Source organism: Schistocerca piceifrons, chromosome 1 (assembly GCF_021461385.2).
Source record: "Schistocerca piceifrons isolate TAMUIC-IGC-003096 chromosome 1, iqSchPice1.1, whole genome shotgun sequence".
Classification (NCBI taxonomy): Eukaryota; Metazoa; Arthropoda; class Insecta; order Orthoptera; family Acrididae; genus Schistocerca; species Schistocerca piceifrons.
In genome coordinates this window covers 850,250,038-850,268,757 of record NC_060138.1, presented here as the reverse complement: position 1 = coordinate 850,268,757, position 18,720 = coordinate 850,250,038, and positions in this window count along the sequence as shown.

Here is an 18,720-nt window from a genome sequence, read left to right as displayed (position 1 = left end):
CTAATCATACTCATACTATCTCTAAGAATAAGGTAATCAAAGATGAGTCAGTTAAGTGCTTAAAATACAAATGTATCAGGAATGTACCGAGCATTGGTTCAGTGTTCCGGCCCAGAAATGATAAATTCAGATTAAATATGATTTATGATTATATGCCTCGAGCATAAATTTTCTCTAGTACGTGACTAACGGCGTTTTGAGCCATTTGTTTAACGATTTTATGACAGTTAAGTAACCGTAAGAGTAAAATTGAGAAAGGTTCTGTTAACTTTGTTCCAGCAACATACTGAAGAATAAAATGTATATATCCCCATTTCATTGTGATCCACCCTTAGATATTAAGTGAACAGAGTCTGAGGCACTCTTTTTGTTTGTTCTACAGGACAAACCAGATAGTGGCAGCCTGGTAGCTGCGTGAAAGCGTGGAGTGACTTGGACACAACTCACAGTGACCCCTCCCCTTTCCCCCATGTAATTTAGAGAGAACGTGAAGGACGCACACCATAGCAACTTCCCCTCCTCTACCCTTGTGAATGGAAGTGTAGGACGCCAGCCAAAGCGGCTACAACCACGTGTGTAAAAATTATTTGTGAACTTTTCTTTCAGGTTTAGAAAAGACTGCTAAGAGATAATCATCTGTTTATGTATCATGATATTTTCTTTGAATTTGTGTATGTAAAAATGTATTTAATAGATCTAAGATTTTCATAATTTTTCAATTTGTGTGTATTTGTTTGTCCAAGGCAATATGTATGCCAAAATATTTCATTGACTTTGCTTAAAATTTTGAGTAATGACATGCCTACAATTTAAATAATTAATGTAGGTAATCAGTTTTCTTTAATGTTTCTACAGGTTTATATTTCAATTTTGATTTTTCATAGGGAGTTAAACTGTACTCTTGCTTCCCTTTTTGTAATTAAATTTTTTTTCATTCATTAACATTCATAAACAAAAAAAAATTTAATTAGAGGGTGATGTAGGGAAGCAGCCTACTCACGCTGTAGTAAATTCACATCAGTTTCCATTGTGTGTCAGCCAGTCTGCTGTAACTAGCTCTGACGTCATAAATGTTGCGCAATACCTTAAAAATCAAGCAAATGACCTAAAACTTTTCTAGCATGTCAGGAATAATACTAAATTAATGTGTGTTGAATATCAGTTCGATAACTTCAGCCATTTTCGAAACTTGGACGTTTTTCTGAAAAAATCATTGGCGCAACAGGAAAGAGCTAGAGACTTCAAAATTTACATTTAGATTCATCTTTCATAATGATTTAATAAAAACAGTACTTTGGATTTCACAAATTAAGACTTTAGTGGAAATTCATGATTTTCTGGTTTTCGTCTCAAAACTGAAGGAAGCAAGATAGATTAAGTAGGCTAATAAATAAGGCTAGGATGTTTAGATTTAAATAGGTTGGAGGTCCGCTATGACTATGAAGATGTGAAAAGTTTCTTTTGAATATCTATAAAATTATAGCGATAGCGGATCTCAAAAGGGCCAGTTCAGAGCTCATCTACTGCGTACAGTGTAATTTAATTAATTCTCTCGCCCAGAATATTTAACTTAGCCACGTCAAAATTTTATTATCAATACTTACCTGCGTGCTGAATGCACGTTTAAATTAAGAGCTTCTTCGGCCATCAGCAAAATAAGCTATAAATTATTATGTAACTTGAAGTGGTGCGTTACTAGCCCAGCGGCTAGCCGGGAGAGCTGAAAAGATCAGGCGTTACCTTAGTCGTCCGCACCGCGGCTTTATATATAAGAACGCTGCGCGAGGAAGCAAGGCCCCAGTTCTCTCCAGACGCTGAATGACACGCCATCTGTGTCGGTAGTCGCGTCGCATCAGTGTCACTGCTACAAACAGCCTCGGGTGCCGTATTAAGTTACTAGAGATACGCGGAAGCATGAAAACATTTCTTGTGAAGTGTTAATTCTGGGATGATTTTCATTATCTAGCTTCAGTTTGCGTATTGTCGTATTTTCACGTGCCGTCGCGGGACAGACATTCTACCAAATATTTTGCGTGGCGTTTGATGAAATATTTTCATCAAATTATGGCGAGCATTCTTTTTTTTACTTTTAATTCGGACATTTATAGTTGCATCAGCGCATTAGACTCTGAACTGCTCTGTTAGTTAGGTTGTAGGGATACTTGTGTTTTTGATCAGTGAATTTCAGAATATACTCAATTATTTTGGAAAACCGTTTTTGATTAGAAATCCCGGACAATCTCCTAATTCCTCAGAGCTATAAGCTGCAGCTATAATGGTATCTCAATTGAAGTGGGCACTAGGATCTCTAAATACTGGCTCCATGTTTTATTAAATCACTTTCTGGGTGCCAAGAAGTAAATAGAGAGCCAGTGTTGAGAACGGCGAAAGACAGCATTAACAACATTCTAAAAGCCAGAAACTGATCTACATAAAATTTTAGTTTACAACTTAACCGCCGCCCCACAGTTGCCCTTATGTTCTGGCATATTGTAAGTCATTGTACTACTGAATATTGTTTTCTACACCTTTTTTATCGATGTCTGACTTGGGTTTCCAAGCCTGATCCTCGTCTTCAAACCTGTGTCTGCAGGTCGAAGCCTATAGGTGCAAAGCAGTTCACGGTACCTCAAACATTTCCACTTATACGGGATTTCGAAAATCATGACAGGCACACTTTTTAACGAAATCTTTATGCTTTTGGTCGTTGACTTGTTGATAATTATAAATATAAAATTTAAATTAATAAATAAAATTTGTAAACAGCGAAATATCATTGGAAATTCAATAAAAGTTAGTGTAGATACATGAGGTTTTTCATTAAATTACCTTTCAAATGTCATTTATATCAAATAGCATGACCATTGCTGAAAAAATATACATTTAAAGAACCAAAAAGTGCGGGTCTCGACCCAGTGATGTAATGATTACGGGGAGCGAACGCTAATCACTTGACAACCGCCATCTTGTCCTCAGAGTGGTCGGCAACGTAGTAATACATATTCCTTGCGCAAAAGTTCTCTTGCGATTTTCTCAAAGTTGCCTAAGCAGTGCGTCTTACTACATGCACATCATGTTCTCCTAATGGACTACTAAAACTGTACAAAGTTTGAAGGAAATGCGTGATCTGAACGTCGTAGCGCCCCCTTGTCAGTTAAACCTATGTGCACAGTTAAAAATCTTTAAAATGTACATGAAAATCCTGTAGCTGTTCCGATTTAAGATGTTAGGATGCTATGGAACGTGAGGTATTCCCAGCGTATCGAAAGTTCAAGTAACTTACGAATATGCAGCCAGGTGACATCCACGACAACCGCCGATGTTATGACAGGTGAATACCCCATGATTTTCAAGATAAATGTTTGAGGTCCGGCGCATTTGACACAGCGAGGTGGAAAACAGCAGCGTCGCGCCACGTTGTTATCCCATGATACCTAAAGCACTGGCGGGTTACCGTATTTGCTGCGAAGATCTTCTATCACAATTTTGTCAGCAACAAGGTAACTGATGGTGAACATTTTGCTACTGAACTCGGTACCTGGGGCCACCACCGGTAACAGCGGATAGCAGAAAGAGTTTTCGGAGATTTGAGGCAAGTCATCGTCTGGATGGTTACGCTAGGACGTTCTGGCTGTTCTTAGGATCCATGATGAAGGCAGATCCAGTAGGAGTTTCGACAGCTTGGTAGGGAGTGCTGTAAAGTTTCAAAACGGAAGGTTGTCCAGGAAACAAAATTCCGTAACTTTGCGGTGATCTTCAGTCGTTAATGGAAGAACCTTATATAAATTTTTCCCAGCAGGCTTGACTACGAAGACGTTTTTGTCGACGATGCCCTTCAGATCATCTACATCTACCTCATACTCCGCAAGCCATCTAATGGTGTGTACCACCAACTGAGCGCTCCAGACCTGTTCCAAACGCGAATAGTGCGTGGGAAGAATAATTGTCGGTAAGCCTTTGTATTGCCTCTAATTTCTCGAATTTTCACGTAGTGGTCATTAAGTCGGACGTGCGTTGGGGGAAGTAATATGTTGTTCGACTCTTTTCGGAAAGTGCTCCCTCAGAATTTCAATGGTAAACATCTCCGTGCTGCCTAATGCCGCTCTTGTAACGTCTGCCAATAGAGTTTGTTGAATATCTCCGTAACATTCTCGCGCCAGCTAAACGAAACCGTGGCGAAACGCGCCTCCCTTCTTTGTATCCTCTCTCTCTCTCTCTCTCTCTCTCTCTCTCTCTCTGTCCTACCTGCAAGAGGTCCCAGATAGATGAACAGTACTGAAGAATCGGTCGAACAAGCGCCTTATAAGCCACTTTCTTCGTGAATAAGTTACATTTCCTTAAAATTCTTCCTATAAATTTGAGTTTGGCATCTGTTTTTCCCACTATTTGTTTTATGTGGGCGTCCCTCTTAAGATCGCTCTGGATAGTTACCCCTAGATGGATACTGTTTCCAGCCGTTGTAGTCAATAGTGTAGCTATACAGTAGTGGATTTATTTTCCTATGTAGGTGTAATATGTTACTTTTATTTACGTTCAGGGTCAACTATCAGAGCCTATACCATTCATCAGTTCTCTGGAGGTCATTCTATAAATCTTTACTATATTGAGGAGTTGCTACTTGGCTATAGACGACCTCAACATCTGTGAACAACCTTAAATAGCAACCGACGTTGTCTACTAGATCATTAACTTATATTGTAAATAGTAACGCTCCTATAACACTTCCTTGGGGTACTATGGAAATTACCTTTACATCTCTCGATTTCGTTTCGTTAAGAGCGACATGTTCAGTTCTCTCTGCGAGGAAGACTTGAATGCAGTCGCAAATTTGCTCCGATACTCGATAAACTCGTATTGTTTCACTAAACGGCAATGTGGGACGGTGTCAAATGTCTTCGTGACCTCAAAGAACACGGAATCAACCTCAGCGCCGTTGTCCACAGCGGTACGGAGCTCATCGAGGAACAGATCGAGCTGAGTTTCGGAAGATCTCTATTTGCAGAATCTATGTTGCTTTTTATAGAGGAGATTTTCATTCTCCAAAAACGTCATACTTCTTGAGCACAGTACATGTTCCATAATTTCGACGCCAACAGTATAGGTCCATAATTGTGTGGACCTGTTCTACGGCCCTCCTTAAAAACGGAAATGACCTGTGGTTTCTTCCAAGTTTCGTTGCTCAAGCGATCTATGATAAATTACTGCTAGAAGGGGAGGAACTTCTTTCGCATAATCTTTGTAGAATCTTATAGGTATCTCATCTGGTCCAACGCCTTTCCACGACAAAGCGATTGTAATTTTTGGCTCTGAGCACTATGGGACTTAATATCTATGGTCATCAGTCCCCTAGAACTTAGAACTACTTAAACCTAACTAACCTAAGGACATCACACAACACCCAGTCATCTCGAGGCAGAGAAAACCCTAGACCCCGCCGGGAATCGAACCCGGGAACCCCGGCGTGGGAAGCGAGAACGCTACCGCACGACCATGAGCTGCGGACATGTAATTTTTCTGTTCCGCGATTGGTTATCTCAATATCCGCCATTTCGACGTTCGTACGACGACTGAAAGGAGGGACCGTGTTAAGGTCTTCCGTGGTGAAACAGTTTCAGAAGACCGAATTCAGTATTTCGGCCTTCTCTCTGTTATCTTCCGTTTCGGTGTAAGTCTGGTCACTCAGTGAATCAATAGCTGATTTTGACTCACTTACTGATTTTATATACGACCAAACCCTATTCGGATTTTATTCATATCGCTTGAGAACATTTTACTTTCAAAATCACTCAACGCTTTTGCCATTGCTCTCCTTACGCTCACTTTCGCTTCGTTAAGCTTTTGTTTGTCAGCTATGTTTTTACTTCTCTTGAATTTGAGATGAAGTTCTTTTTGTTTATGTAGCAGTTTTGTAAAATATCTATAAAACCAAGGTGGGTCATTCCCATCCCTTGAGACCTTACTCGGAACATACTGGTCTAGGGCATATTGCTCGATGCCTTTGAATTTTTCCCTTTGTTTTCGACATCTTCGTCCTCATCACCAAATATCTGATACTGGCGGCTCAGATGCTCCGAAATTTGTATGCTGTCACTCAAGCTAAGCAAAAATATATTTCTGCCTCTCTTAACATTGTTTGTAAGACCGTTGTCGTAGATGCTATCACAGCCTTATGATCACTGATACCTTCCTCTATGCTAGCTAATTCGATAAGTTCAGGTCTGTTTGTTGCCAGGAGGTCTAAGACGTTACTCTCATGAGTTGGTTCTCTACCTATCTGCTCAAAGCAATTTTCGGACAAGACATACAGAACAATGTCACACGGATCCCTGTCTCTTGCACCAGTTCTGGTAGCATGAGACTCCCAATGTATAAGTGGAAAGTTGAAGTCACTCTATTACAACGGCACGATCAGGAAAATTATTAAAGATATTCTGCAAGTTCCGTCAGAAGTGCTCTACCACTAGAGCTCCTGACTCAGGCGCTGTGTAAAAGAATCCGACTGCCAATTTTGGCAGATCTTTTGATACTTAACTTCACCCAGATTAACTCACAATCGGAATCCGTGACAACATCGCCAGATTTTATCGAATTCGTTACTGCAATAGTTTATCGTACAACAATAGTTCATCGTACTGTGGGAGGTATTCGCCAGAGCACTGCATCACCAGCAATGTTGGTTTTAGCGTTTCCGATGCGTAACGTTACGCATACGTTGGCGAGTTAATTGGCCACCTACAATTTATACGAGATGATGTGAATTTATTTTCGAACGTACGCGGCCCCAGGGCCGAAGGCGCGCCATGGTCGGCACCTCTAAAGGATCGGTACAGGCCAGCCACGTACGAAGGTGAGCGGCATGGTCGGAAATGGGAAAAACCCAGAAATGGCTTCTTACAGCCCTTAAAAATTGGACAATAAATCAGTCAAATAAGAAAGAAAATATGAGAGCTCAGAGAAATGACATCCAGTGACACAATGATATTTTAATAGCTTAACAACTACAGAAGCTAATATTTTACAGTGACTAAACATTTTTACAATGAACCTCTGAATTAATAGCTTTTAAACGCTTCATGCAGTTCCACCAAACGATGTGATAGTATTGCACTAAAGCTATCATTCCTGAAAGCTACATAAAAAACTAAACTCCGCCCGAACATGTTATTAAGGCCCAACGTTACCGATCGCCCACCGTGTCATCCTCAGCGCAAAGGCGTCACTGGATGCGGATATGGAGGGGCATGTTGTCAGCACACCGCTCTCCCGGCCGTCTTGTTAGTTTACGAGACCAGAGCCGCTACTTTTCGATCAAGTAGCTCCTTAGTTCTACATATTTGTATTTATTTTATTTCTTTACTATTATGTTTTTTATATTTTTTCACTATGCAAATGTTTATTAGAACGGCGTATCCTCCACAGTAACACAGTAAATGAATGCAGCATGAATACCTCATACCTTATCATACTCGCATAATTGTTTTCTAAATATATTACTATTATTGTCAGATATTTATTTAACTATTGATTATAAAGGGTAATATAAAATCGTGGTAATTTACGAAGTGCTCAGTTGCATGTGTTGCCTGACAGTAGAAGAGGAGGTCCAAATGTGGAATAAGGGGAAGTTATATGGAAAGCTATGGTTTCTCACCTTGTAAGTGCTGTACTTTGATTAGCTGCTTGAAAACTACGTTCATCGACTGTAGACGGCTTTGGAATGCATTCATATTACAATTGGCAGCCACTGTGAATGAGTGGAAATGTTTGCACTGGGAGGAATAATTATTGTAGGTTGGTAGTTTCCAATTTCATTCTTGTCATAATACATAAATTATTAATATATTTTGGAAACAAACGTTTAACTAATACATTAAGCCGTAAAATGACATGTTTCTAGCCTATTTAAATTTAATTTTCGATTTTATTTGCGTTTCTGAATTTCAAAATGGCTGTGTCACTAATGTGGAGTACTAGTATTCCATACTTTTATCGCACTTTCACAAGCTTTTCCCTTGCTGACCTCATGAACTCAAAAGCAGTGTGGTGACTCTATTACTCGAATAACAATTAAAGATGTTAGAGAAAAGAAAATTGGCCACTCCAGATATCTGGATGTTATACATCTCACACTCGAAACCTTGTGATGATCTTGTGTCTGCCTTCTCACGGTCCCCACGAGATGCAACCACTGAACAGAACTTCCATAATTCCTTTGAAAGCCAATTAATCTGAGGAGGTACGCGTATGGATGATGGAAAATGCACTTCCATAACAAACATGGACATCGCCGAACTGAATGGGAAGGTCTACCTCAGGTACCAGATAGGGGAGATAGCAGTCAATGGGTTTAGGATGACAGGAATATACTCTTTAAATTCTCTTTTTCTCGCGGGTGCAAATTTCTTTGCCAGCAATGAAGGAACAATTAACGATTTACCCAATGGTCCCGCCAATGAACCTTCTGCAGGAACTGTGGCTTCTAAAAGTGGAAAGTCCAATGTTGAAATCGAGGGAGAAACAGCTGCTGAAATTACACCTTGGCAAATTGCAGCCGTTGCAGAGATAACGAAGAGGCCAGACATGAGAGTAAGAAAAGCAAGTCCTTCGGCAGTCCTAGCCTTGTCTCCATACAAGAGATATCTCGAAGTATTGACGACAGAAAAAAATAATCCGGAGACAAATAAGCAGAGACCACCAAAGCCTAGGTACCAAGAATCATCTGATTCTGAGGATGATGTTTTTAATGAGAGGTAATTCACCACCCTCAGCAGTCATCTGGATAGCAGTGTAGCCACCAATTAAGATGGCAATTGCCTCTTTTACCCAGTTAAACTTTCGCGGTATGAGGCAGGGGAAGCATGGGTAATGTGGCTGACGCTCGATATGTGGGAGCACACTGAATGTTCATGTTAGAGTAAAGGACGATGTGGTGTGAGTTCTACAAGTGAAATTTGTTAGAGTAAGTAATTTAATAAATGAACATGGTATATATAGTGCGTTTTTTTAGATATTTCTTATGTTTTACAGCGTTTTCTTTGACTATTAATTATTAGATTTCCCATTTTTTTAAACTTTAACAAACTTGAAACGAATGGACTATTCCATATTTGTACCCCATAACCATAGGACCTAAAAAGTCAATGTGTTGAACCTAATTTATAAATGTCCCTAACGTAGTATGTACACGAAAATACAGGAAGCATTAAAATATATTCCAAAGCATGTGCAACAGACATTTTGTTCCCTTAAGGTGAAAAACTGAGAAGTTTATGGGGAAAAACATAATGGTATTCCATATTTGTAACACTTCATCTACTCCTGATATGAACTGTTGTTGTTGTCGTCTTCAGTCCTGAGACTGGTTTGATGCAGCTCTCCATGCTATCCTGTGCTAGCTTCTTCATCGCCCAGTACCTATTGCAACCCACATCCTTCTGAATCTGCTTAGTGTATTCATCCCTTGGTCTCCTTCTACGATTTTTACCCTCCAGTACTAAATTGGTGATCCCTTGATGCCTCAGAACCTGTCCTACCAACCGATCCCTTCTTCTAGTCAAGTTGTGCCACGAACTTCTCTTCTCCCCACTTCTATTCAATACCTCTTCAGCATTCCTCTGTAGCACCACATTTCGAAAGAGTCTATTCTCTTCTTGTTCAAACTATTTATCGTCCACGTTTCCCTTCCATACATGGCTACACTCCATACAAATACTTTCAGAAACGACTTCCTGACACTTAAGTCTATACTCGATCTTAACAAATTTCTCTTCTTCTGAAACGCTTTCCTTGCCATTGCCATTCTACATTTTATATCCTCTCTGCTTCGACCATCATCAGTTATTTTGCTGCCCAAACAGCAAAACTCATTTACTACTTTAAGTGTCTCATTTCCTAATCTAATTCCCTCAGCATCACTCGACTTAATTCGACTACATCCTCATTTTGCTTTTGTTGATGTTCATCTTATATCCTCCTTTCAAGACCCTGTCCATTCCGTTCAACTGCTCTTCCAAGTTCTTTGCTGTCTCTGACAGAATTACAATGTCGTCGGCAAACCTCGAAGTTTTTATTTCTTCTCCATGGATTTTAATACGTACTCCGAGTGTTTCTTTTGTTTCCTTTACTGCTTGCTCAATATACAGATTAAATAACATCGGGGAGAGGCTGAAACCCTGTCTCACTCCCTTCCCAACCACCGCTTCCCTTTCATGTCTCTCGACTCTTATAACTGCCATCTGGTTTCTGTACAAATTGTAAATAGCCTTTCGCTCCCTGTATTTTACCCCTACCGCCTTTAGAATTTGAAGGAGAGTATTCCAGTCAACATTGTCAAAAGCTTTCTCTAAGTCTACAAATGATAGAAACGTGGGTTTGTCTTTCCTTAATCTATCTTCTAAGATAAGTCGTAGGGTCAGTATTGCCTCACATGTTCCAATATTTCTACGGAATCCGTACTGATCTTCCCCCAGGTCGGCTTCACCCAGTTTTTCCATTCGTCTGTAAAGAATTTGTGTTAGTGTTTTGCAGCCATGACTTATTAAACTGGTAGTTCGGTAATTTTCACATCTGTCAACACCTGCTTCCTTTGGGATTGGACTAATTGCATTCTTCTTTAAGTCTGAGGGAATTTCCCCGGTTCTAGGCACTTCAGTCCGGAACCGCGTGACTGCTACGGTCGCAGGTTCGAATCCTGCCTCGGGCATGGATGTGTGTGATGTCCTTAGGTTAGTTAGGTTTAAGTTCTTCTAAGTTCTAGGGGACTGATAACCTCAGATGTTGAGTCCCATAGTGCTCAGACCCATTTGAGCCATTTCGCCGGTCTCATATATATTGCTCACCAGATGGTAGAGTTTTGTCAGGACTGGCTCTCCCAAGCTCTCAGTAGTTGTAATGGAATATTGTCTACTCCCGGGGCACTGTTTCGACTTAGGTCTTTCAGTGCTCTGTCAAACTCTTCACGCAGTATCATATCTCCCATTTCATCTTCATCTGCATCCTCTTCCATTTCCATAATATTGTCCTCGAAAGATATTTATATCAAGCAGGTGAATAATTGTTTAAACAATATTTAATGGCAATTTGTCATTTAACGTGTTTGTGTTTGCACAAGAATACTAACTTATTTATTTATAAACAAACCTTTATTTGTAATTTATTGTGAATCGTCTGAGTGTGACTGAGTGTTTATAACATTTCTTTATTTAACTATTGTTGTAATAGTTCACTACAAGAAATGGGCAAGCTGAGTCAGATCATGTCTGAAGGTGGTGGAACACTGCTTAATCCAAGTGGAGGAAAACACTTACGTAGTGGTGGACTCAAGGAAGCAATTCAGGGCACTTTCACGTGGGATCTTGAAAAAGGTGGACACTTCTACGTTTGTGCTTAAAGAAGGTAGATCTGCCTGTGATAATGAGTGGTATTCGAACGTATAGGTGATAGATTCAGAGCGATGAACGGCAGTTACAAGACTTTAACTTTTGAGGATACTTTTACGTTACATCTAGAAGGAGGACACTTTTATGTTCTTCTGAAGAAGACAGATCGGCCTGTGGTAACGTGGGCGATTGGGTCGTATGAGTGATTGATTCCGGGCGGTGAACGGATCTGAGAATAGATGGAGTATCAGTTTCTACTCGTTATCTTGGGTGTGATGATTTGTAAATCACAATGTTGAACCTGACCTGTTTTGAGGTGGTGAATATTTCGCGTATCTTAATCAAGAAATGGACTTCGTTTTCACGCGTCTTGTATGACTATTTAGCTTGGAGACACTGCTACGACTCTCGCAATGCTCTCAGTGCGACGTTACTGCATTTGATAAGGTTATTTTCTGTCAGTATTTTAAGTGAATAACAAGGACTACTTTCCGTTTATTTGAGATTAACTTTCTTGAATAAATGTTATTTAGCATAATTGTCTGTCGTTTGTATCAATTACAGACGTCAGCCTAGAATACATTTATTAAATTATTCAGCTACATTTTATTTTATATTTATGAGTATATATTAATTCGCAATTCTAGCAAATGCAAAGACTGTTTGACTGCAAGATCACAGCTATAGATTATTATTTGAGGCGAGCATGAAAGCAAAAGCAAGACATGATTGGTTCAACCCTGTGACGACATCACTCTGTTCCTTTTAAACAGAGCAGTGCATAGCCTAATTTCCTAAGCTACGAGTAACATGAGGTAAAGTTGCAACAGATTTGCTCGTGTGTTTTTTTATTGTTTTTTTTTTCGTCAGTCCTATGACTGGTTTGATGCGGCCCGCCACTAATTCCTCTCCTGTGCTAACCTCTTCATCTCAGAGAAGCACTTGCAACCTACGTTCTCAATTATTTGCTGGACGTATTCCAATCTCTGTCTACCTCTACAGTTTTTGCCCTCTACAGCTCCCACTAGTACCATGGAAGTCATTCCCTGTTGTCTTAACAGATGTCCTATCATCCTGACCCCTTTTCCTTATCAGTGTTTCCCATATTTTCCTTTCATCTCCGATTCTGCATAGAACCTCCTCATTCCTTACCTTATCAGTCCACCTGATTTTCAACATTCGCCTGTAGCACCACATTTCACGTGCTTCCATTCTCTTCTGTTTCGGTTTTCCCACAGTCCATGTTTCACTACCATATAATGGTGTGCTCCAGACGTACATTCTCCGAAATTTCTTCCTCAAATTAAGGCCGACATTTTGTATTAGTAGACTTCTCTTGGCCAGAGATGCCTTTTTTGCCATAGCTAGTTTGCTTTTGATGTTCTCCTTGCTCCGTTCGTCATTGATTATTTTACTGGCTAGATAGCAGAGTTCCTTAACTTCATCTACTTCGTGACCATCAATCCTGATGTTAAGTTTCTCGCTGTTCTCATTTCCACTACTTCTTATTACCTTCTTCCTTCTTCGATTTACCCTCAGTCCATACAGTGTACTCATTAGACTGCTCATTCCGTTCATCAGGTCATGTAATTTTTCTTCACTTTCACTCAGGATAGCAATGTCATCAGCGAATCGTATTACTGATATCCTTTAACCTCGAATTTTAATTCCACTCCTGCACCTTTCTTTTATTTTCATTGCTTCCTCAATGTACTAGGGGCGCAAGATTACATCCTCATCTTACTCCCTCTGTAATACGAGCACTTCGTCCTTGGTCATCCACTCTTATTATTCCCTCTTGGCTGTTGTACATATTGTATATGACCCGTCTCTTCCTATAGCTTACCCCTACTTTTTTCAGAATTTCGAACATCTTGCACCATTTTACACTGTCTAACGCTTTTTCCATGTCGACAAATCCTATGAAAGTGTCCTGATTTTTCTTTAGCCTTGCTTCTATTATTAGCCGTAACGTCAGAATTGCCTCTCTCGTCCCTTTACTTTTCCTAAAGCCAAACTGATCGTCACCTAGCGCATTCTCAATTTTCTTTTCCATTCTTCTGTATATTATTCTTGTAAGCAGCTTCGATGCATGAGCTGTTAAGCTGATTGTGCGATAATTCTCGCACTTTTCAGCTCTGGCCGTCTTCGGAATTGTGTGGATGATGCTTTTCCGAAAGTCAGATGGTACTTTATGTCCCCCAGTCTCATACATTCTACACACCAACGTGAATAGTCGTTTTGTTGCCACTTCCCCCAAATACTTTAGAAATTCTGATGGAATGTTATCTATCCCTTTTGCCTTATTTGACCTTAACTCCTCCAAAGCTCTGATTCTAATACTGGAGCCCCTATCTCTTATAAATCGGCTCATGTTTCTTCTATCACATCAGTCAAATCTTCCCCCTCATAGAGGCTATAAATGTATTCTTTCCAGCTATCCGCTCTCTCCTCTGAATTTAACAGTGGAATTGCCGTTGCATTCTTAATGTTCCCACCCTTGCTTTTAATGTCCCCAAAGGTTGTTTTGACTTTCCTCTATGCTGAGTCTGTCCTTCCGGCAATCATTTCTTTTTCGATGTCTTCAAATTTTTCCTGCAGCCATTTCGCCTTAGCTTCCCTGCACTTCCTATTTATTTCATTCCTCAGCCATTTGTATTTCTGTATTCCTGAGTTTCCCGGAACATTTGAGTACTTCCTCTTTTCGTCAATCATCTGGTTTCTTCACAATTACCTTCTTTCTACCTATGTTTTTCTTCCCAACTTCGGTGATGGCCCTTTTTAGAGATGTCCATTCCTCTTCAACTGTACAGCCTACTGAGCTATTCCTTATTGGCGTAACTACAGTCTTAGAGAACTTCAACCGTATCTTCCCATTCCTTAGTACTTCCATCACACTTCTCTGCGTACTGATTCTTCCTGACTAATGTCTTAAACTTCAGCCTACTCTTCATCACTACTTTATTGTGATCTGAGTCTGTATCTGCCTCTGGGTATGCTTTACGGTCCAGTATCTGATTTCGGAATCTCTGTCTGACCATGTTGCAATTTAACTGAAATCTTCCCGTATCACCCGGCCTTTTCCAAGTATACATCCTCCTCTTGTGATTCTTGAACAGGGTATTCGCTATTACTAGCTGAAACTCGTTGGAGAACTCAATTAGTCTTTCTCCTCTCTCATTCCTTGTCCCAAGCCCATACTCTGCTGTAACCTTTTCTTCTTCTCCTTCCCCTATAACAGCATTCCAGTCCCCCACAACTATTAGATTTTCATCCTCCTTTACATACTGTATTACCCATTCAATATCCTCACACACTTTCTCTATCTCTTCATCTTCAGCTTGTGACGTCGGCATGTATATCTGAACTATTGTTGTCGGTGTTGGTTTTCTGTCGATTCTGAGAAGAACAATCTTGTCACTGAACTGTTCACAGTAACACACTCTCTGCCCTACCTCCCTATTCATAACGAATCCTACTCCCGTTATAACATTTTCCACTGCTGTTGATATTACCCTATACTCATCTGACCAGAAATCCTTGTCTTCTTCCCACTTCACTTCACTGACCCCTCCTATATCTGGACTGAGCCTGTGCATTTCCCTATTCAGATTTTCTAGTTTCCCCACTGACATTCCACTCACCGACTCGTAGAACGTTATCCTTCCGTTGTTTATCCAATATTTCTCTCATGGTAACCTCTTCCTTGACAGTCTTCTCCCCGAGATCAGAATGGGGGCTACTACTCAGCAGATAACCGTTAGGTAACGTCGCAGGTGTGGTGATGGTTTCCTGTTGTCCTGCGGCCTTCAGATGGTGTGCAATTACGGTGCTTTTGACCTTTTGGAAGCCTTGTGCATCGGTGGGCCCCTCATTATTGCATAAGGTACTTGTACTCTACAGTGTTTGTAGGGTTTTATTATTGTGACATGTGGGAAAGAAAGCCAGTGTGCTCTCCCTGTGCATACCGGGGGAGTCATTGCAGGCGTGGAACTGGTCCTTCCGGATGTCATGAAGACAAGGTGAAGCCAACTGCAGTTGGTGACTCACGTCGGTACCAGTGATATGTGTTGCTCTGGTTTCGAGTGGCTATCAGAAGTGGTAAAGGCTGCCAGTCTTGCTTGTGAGATGAAAGCAAAGCTCACCGTTTGCAGCCTCGTTGATAGGATCAATTGCGGGCCTGTAGGGCAGAGCCGAGTGGAAGGTCTGAATCAGAGGCCCAGACGGTTCTGCGGCAGTGTAGGCTGCAGATTCCTCGACTTGCAGTATAGGATGGTGCGGTTTTCGGTTCCGCTAAATAGGTCAACAGTCCTCTACACGCAGGAAGCGAATACACGGATAACGGGGGCTGTGTGACGTGGAGTGGATGGTCTTTTATGTTAGAGGGTTTAGGGGAAACACAAAAAGTGTTCAGTCACAAAGGGTGCAGGTCGAGCACAGGAAGAACGTAGACCTAGAAACCATCGGTATAACAGTTGTAAACTGTCGTAGCTGTGTTGGGAAAGTATCGGAGCTCCAAGTTCTAATAGAAAGCCTGATGCTCAAATTGTTGTAGGCACTGAAAGCTGGCTAAGGCTGGAGGTAAGTTCAGCTGAAAATTTCCCGAAGAACCTAATGGTGTTCAGAAAGGATAGGCTAAACGCACTTGGCCGTGCCGTGTATTTTTTTCTGTAAGAAGTAGTTTATCTTTCAGCGAACCTGAAGTAAGTAGAAGTGGTTTATCTTGTAGCGAAATTGAAGTGGATGAAAGTAGTTTACCTTGTAACAAAATTGAAGTAGTTTATCTTGCAGCGAAATTGAAGTAGATAGTTCCTGTGAGTTAGTACGGGTAGACGTCGTTCATGGCAACCGGAATAAAATAATAATTGGATCCTTTTACTGACCTCCCAATTCAGATGATAGAATTGCTGGAAGGCTCAAGGAAAACTTGAGTATAATTTCAAACACGTACCCGATTCATGGAATTATAGTTGATGGTGACTTCAATGATATATTGGCAAAAATGCATGTTTAAATCCGGAAGTATGCATGAAACATCATCTGAAATTGTGCTAAAAGCTTTCTCAGAAATTATTTCAAGCAATTAGTCCATGAACCCTCTCGAATAGTAAATGACTGCGAAAATCCATCTGCGCTCTTAGCAAGAAATAAACCTGAGATAAAAACAGGAAATCAAATCGGATAAACCAATTTGTGAACGCAAGGTTGTCGCAACGAAACTGAATACCGTAACTCCCGAGCCCATTAAAAATAAAATAAATATATATCTACTCAAAAGAAAGATAAACATTCATTTTGGGGGTTCCCGAGAGACAATATCCATTCATTCCAAATTAACAACGTAAGTGTAGACCAGATGAGGCTTTAATACAAAAAATTAATATCGACAACAATTGAGAGATGTGTATACCAATTAAATTAACAAACGACGGAGCTGATCCCCAATGGAACACAACCCAGGTTAGTACACTGTTGCAGAAACAACGAAAAAATCATGCACAATGTAAAGTAACGCAATATACTCAAGATTGGCGATCTTTTACACAAGCTAGGAATTTATTCTGAACTTCAGGGTGAGATGTTAGAATAGTTTCCACAGCTAAACTTTGTCTCGAAAACCTGGCAGAAAATCCAAAGAGATGCTGATCTTATGTAGAGTATGTTAGTGTCAAGACACAATCACTGCCTTCTCTGTGTGATAACAATGGAAATACTTGTACTATCGATGACAGTGCTGCTACAGCAGAGTTACTAAACATAGCATCCCTAAATTCTTTCACCAATGAAGACGAAGTAAATATTCCAGATTTAGAATAAAGAACAGCCTCCAACATGATTAACTTGCAAGAAAATAACCTCGAAGCAGTGAATCAACTTAAACCACTTCATAAAAGCAAGACTTCCTGTCCAGATAATACGAAGATCCGTAACCAAAGACTGGATCGTAGCACAGGTCACACCAGTACTCAACAAAGGCAATAGGAGTAATGGCCGGCCGGAGTGGTCGTGCGGTTCTAGGCGCTACAGTCTGGAACCGAGCGACCGCTACGGTCGCAGGTTCGAATCCTGCCTCCGGCATGGATGTGTGTGATGTCCTTAGGTTAGTTAGGTTTAAGTAGTAGTAAGTTCTAGGGGACTGATGACCTCAGCAGTTAAGTCGCATAGTGCTCAGCGCCATTTGAACCATCTGAAGGAGTAATGCACTAAACTAAAGGGCCATATCATTAACGTCGATATGCAGCAGTAATTTGGAACATATATGGTGATCGAACTTTATGAATTACATCGAAGACAATGGTCTATTGACACATAGTCAACACGGATTAGAAAACATTGTTCTTGTGAAATACAACTAGCTCTTTACTCATACGAAATTTTGAGAGCTGTCGACAGGGGATTTCAAATTGATTCTGTTCTTCTAGATTTCCAGAAAGCTTTTGACACCATACGTCAAAAGCGGCTTGTAAATAAACTGGGTGGCTACCGAATATCGTATCAGTTACGTAACTCTATTCGTGATTTCCTGTTAGAGAGGTTACAGCTCGTAGGAACTGTAGGAAAGTCATCGAGCAAAACAGAAGTGATTTCTGGCTCCTGTTCCTTATCTTTATAAACAATTTAAGAGGCAACCTGAGCAGTCGTCTTGGTTGTTTGCAGATGATGGTCTCGTTTATCGTCTAATAAAGCAATTAGAAGATCGAAACCAGTTGCAAAACGATTTAGAAAGATAACTGTATGGTGCGAAAATTAGCAGTTGACCTTAAATAATGAAAAGTGTGAGGTCACCCACATGAGTACTAAAAGAAATCCGTTGAACTTCGATTACACGTTGAATTAAGTGATCTAAGGGCCGTAAATTCAACTAAACACCTAGGAATTACAATTACGAACATCTTAAATTGGAAAGAACACACAGAAAATGTTGTGGGAAAGGCGAAACAAAGACTACGTTTTATTGGCAGAACACTTAAAAGAATCAACAGTTCACTACGTTTGTCCGTTCTCTTTTGGCGTACTGTTGCGCGGTGTGAGATCCTTACCGGATAGGATTAACGGAGTTCTTCGTAGAAGTTCAAAGGACGGCAGTAGGTTTTGCGTTAACGAGAAATAGGGGTGACAGTGTCGCGGACATGGTAAGGGATTTGGGTTCAAAATGGTTCAAATGGCTCTGAGCACTATGGGACTTAACATCTGTGGTCATCAGTCCCCTAGAACTTAGAACTACTTAAACCTAACTAAACTAAGGACATCACACACATCCATGCCCGAGGCAGGATTCGAACCTGCGACCGTAGCAGTCGCGCGGTTCCGGACTGAGCGCCTAGAACCGCTAGACCACCGC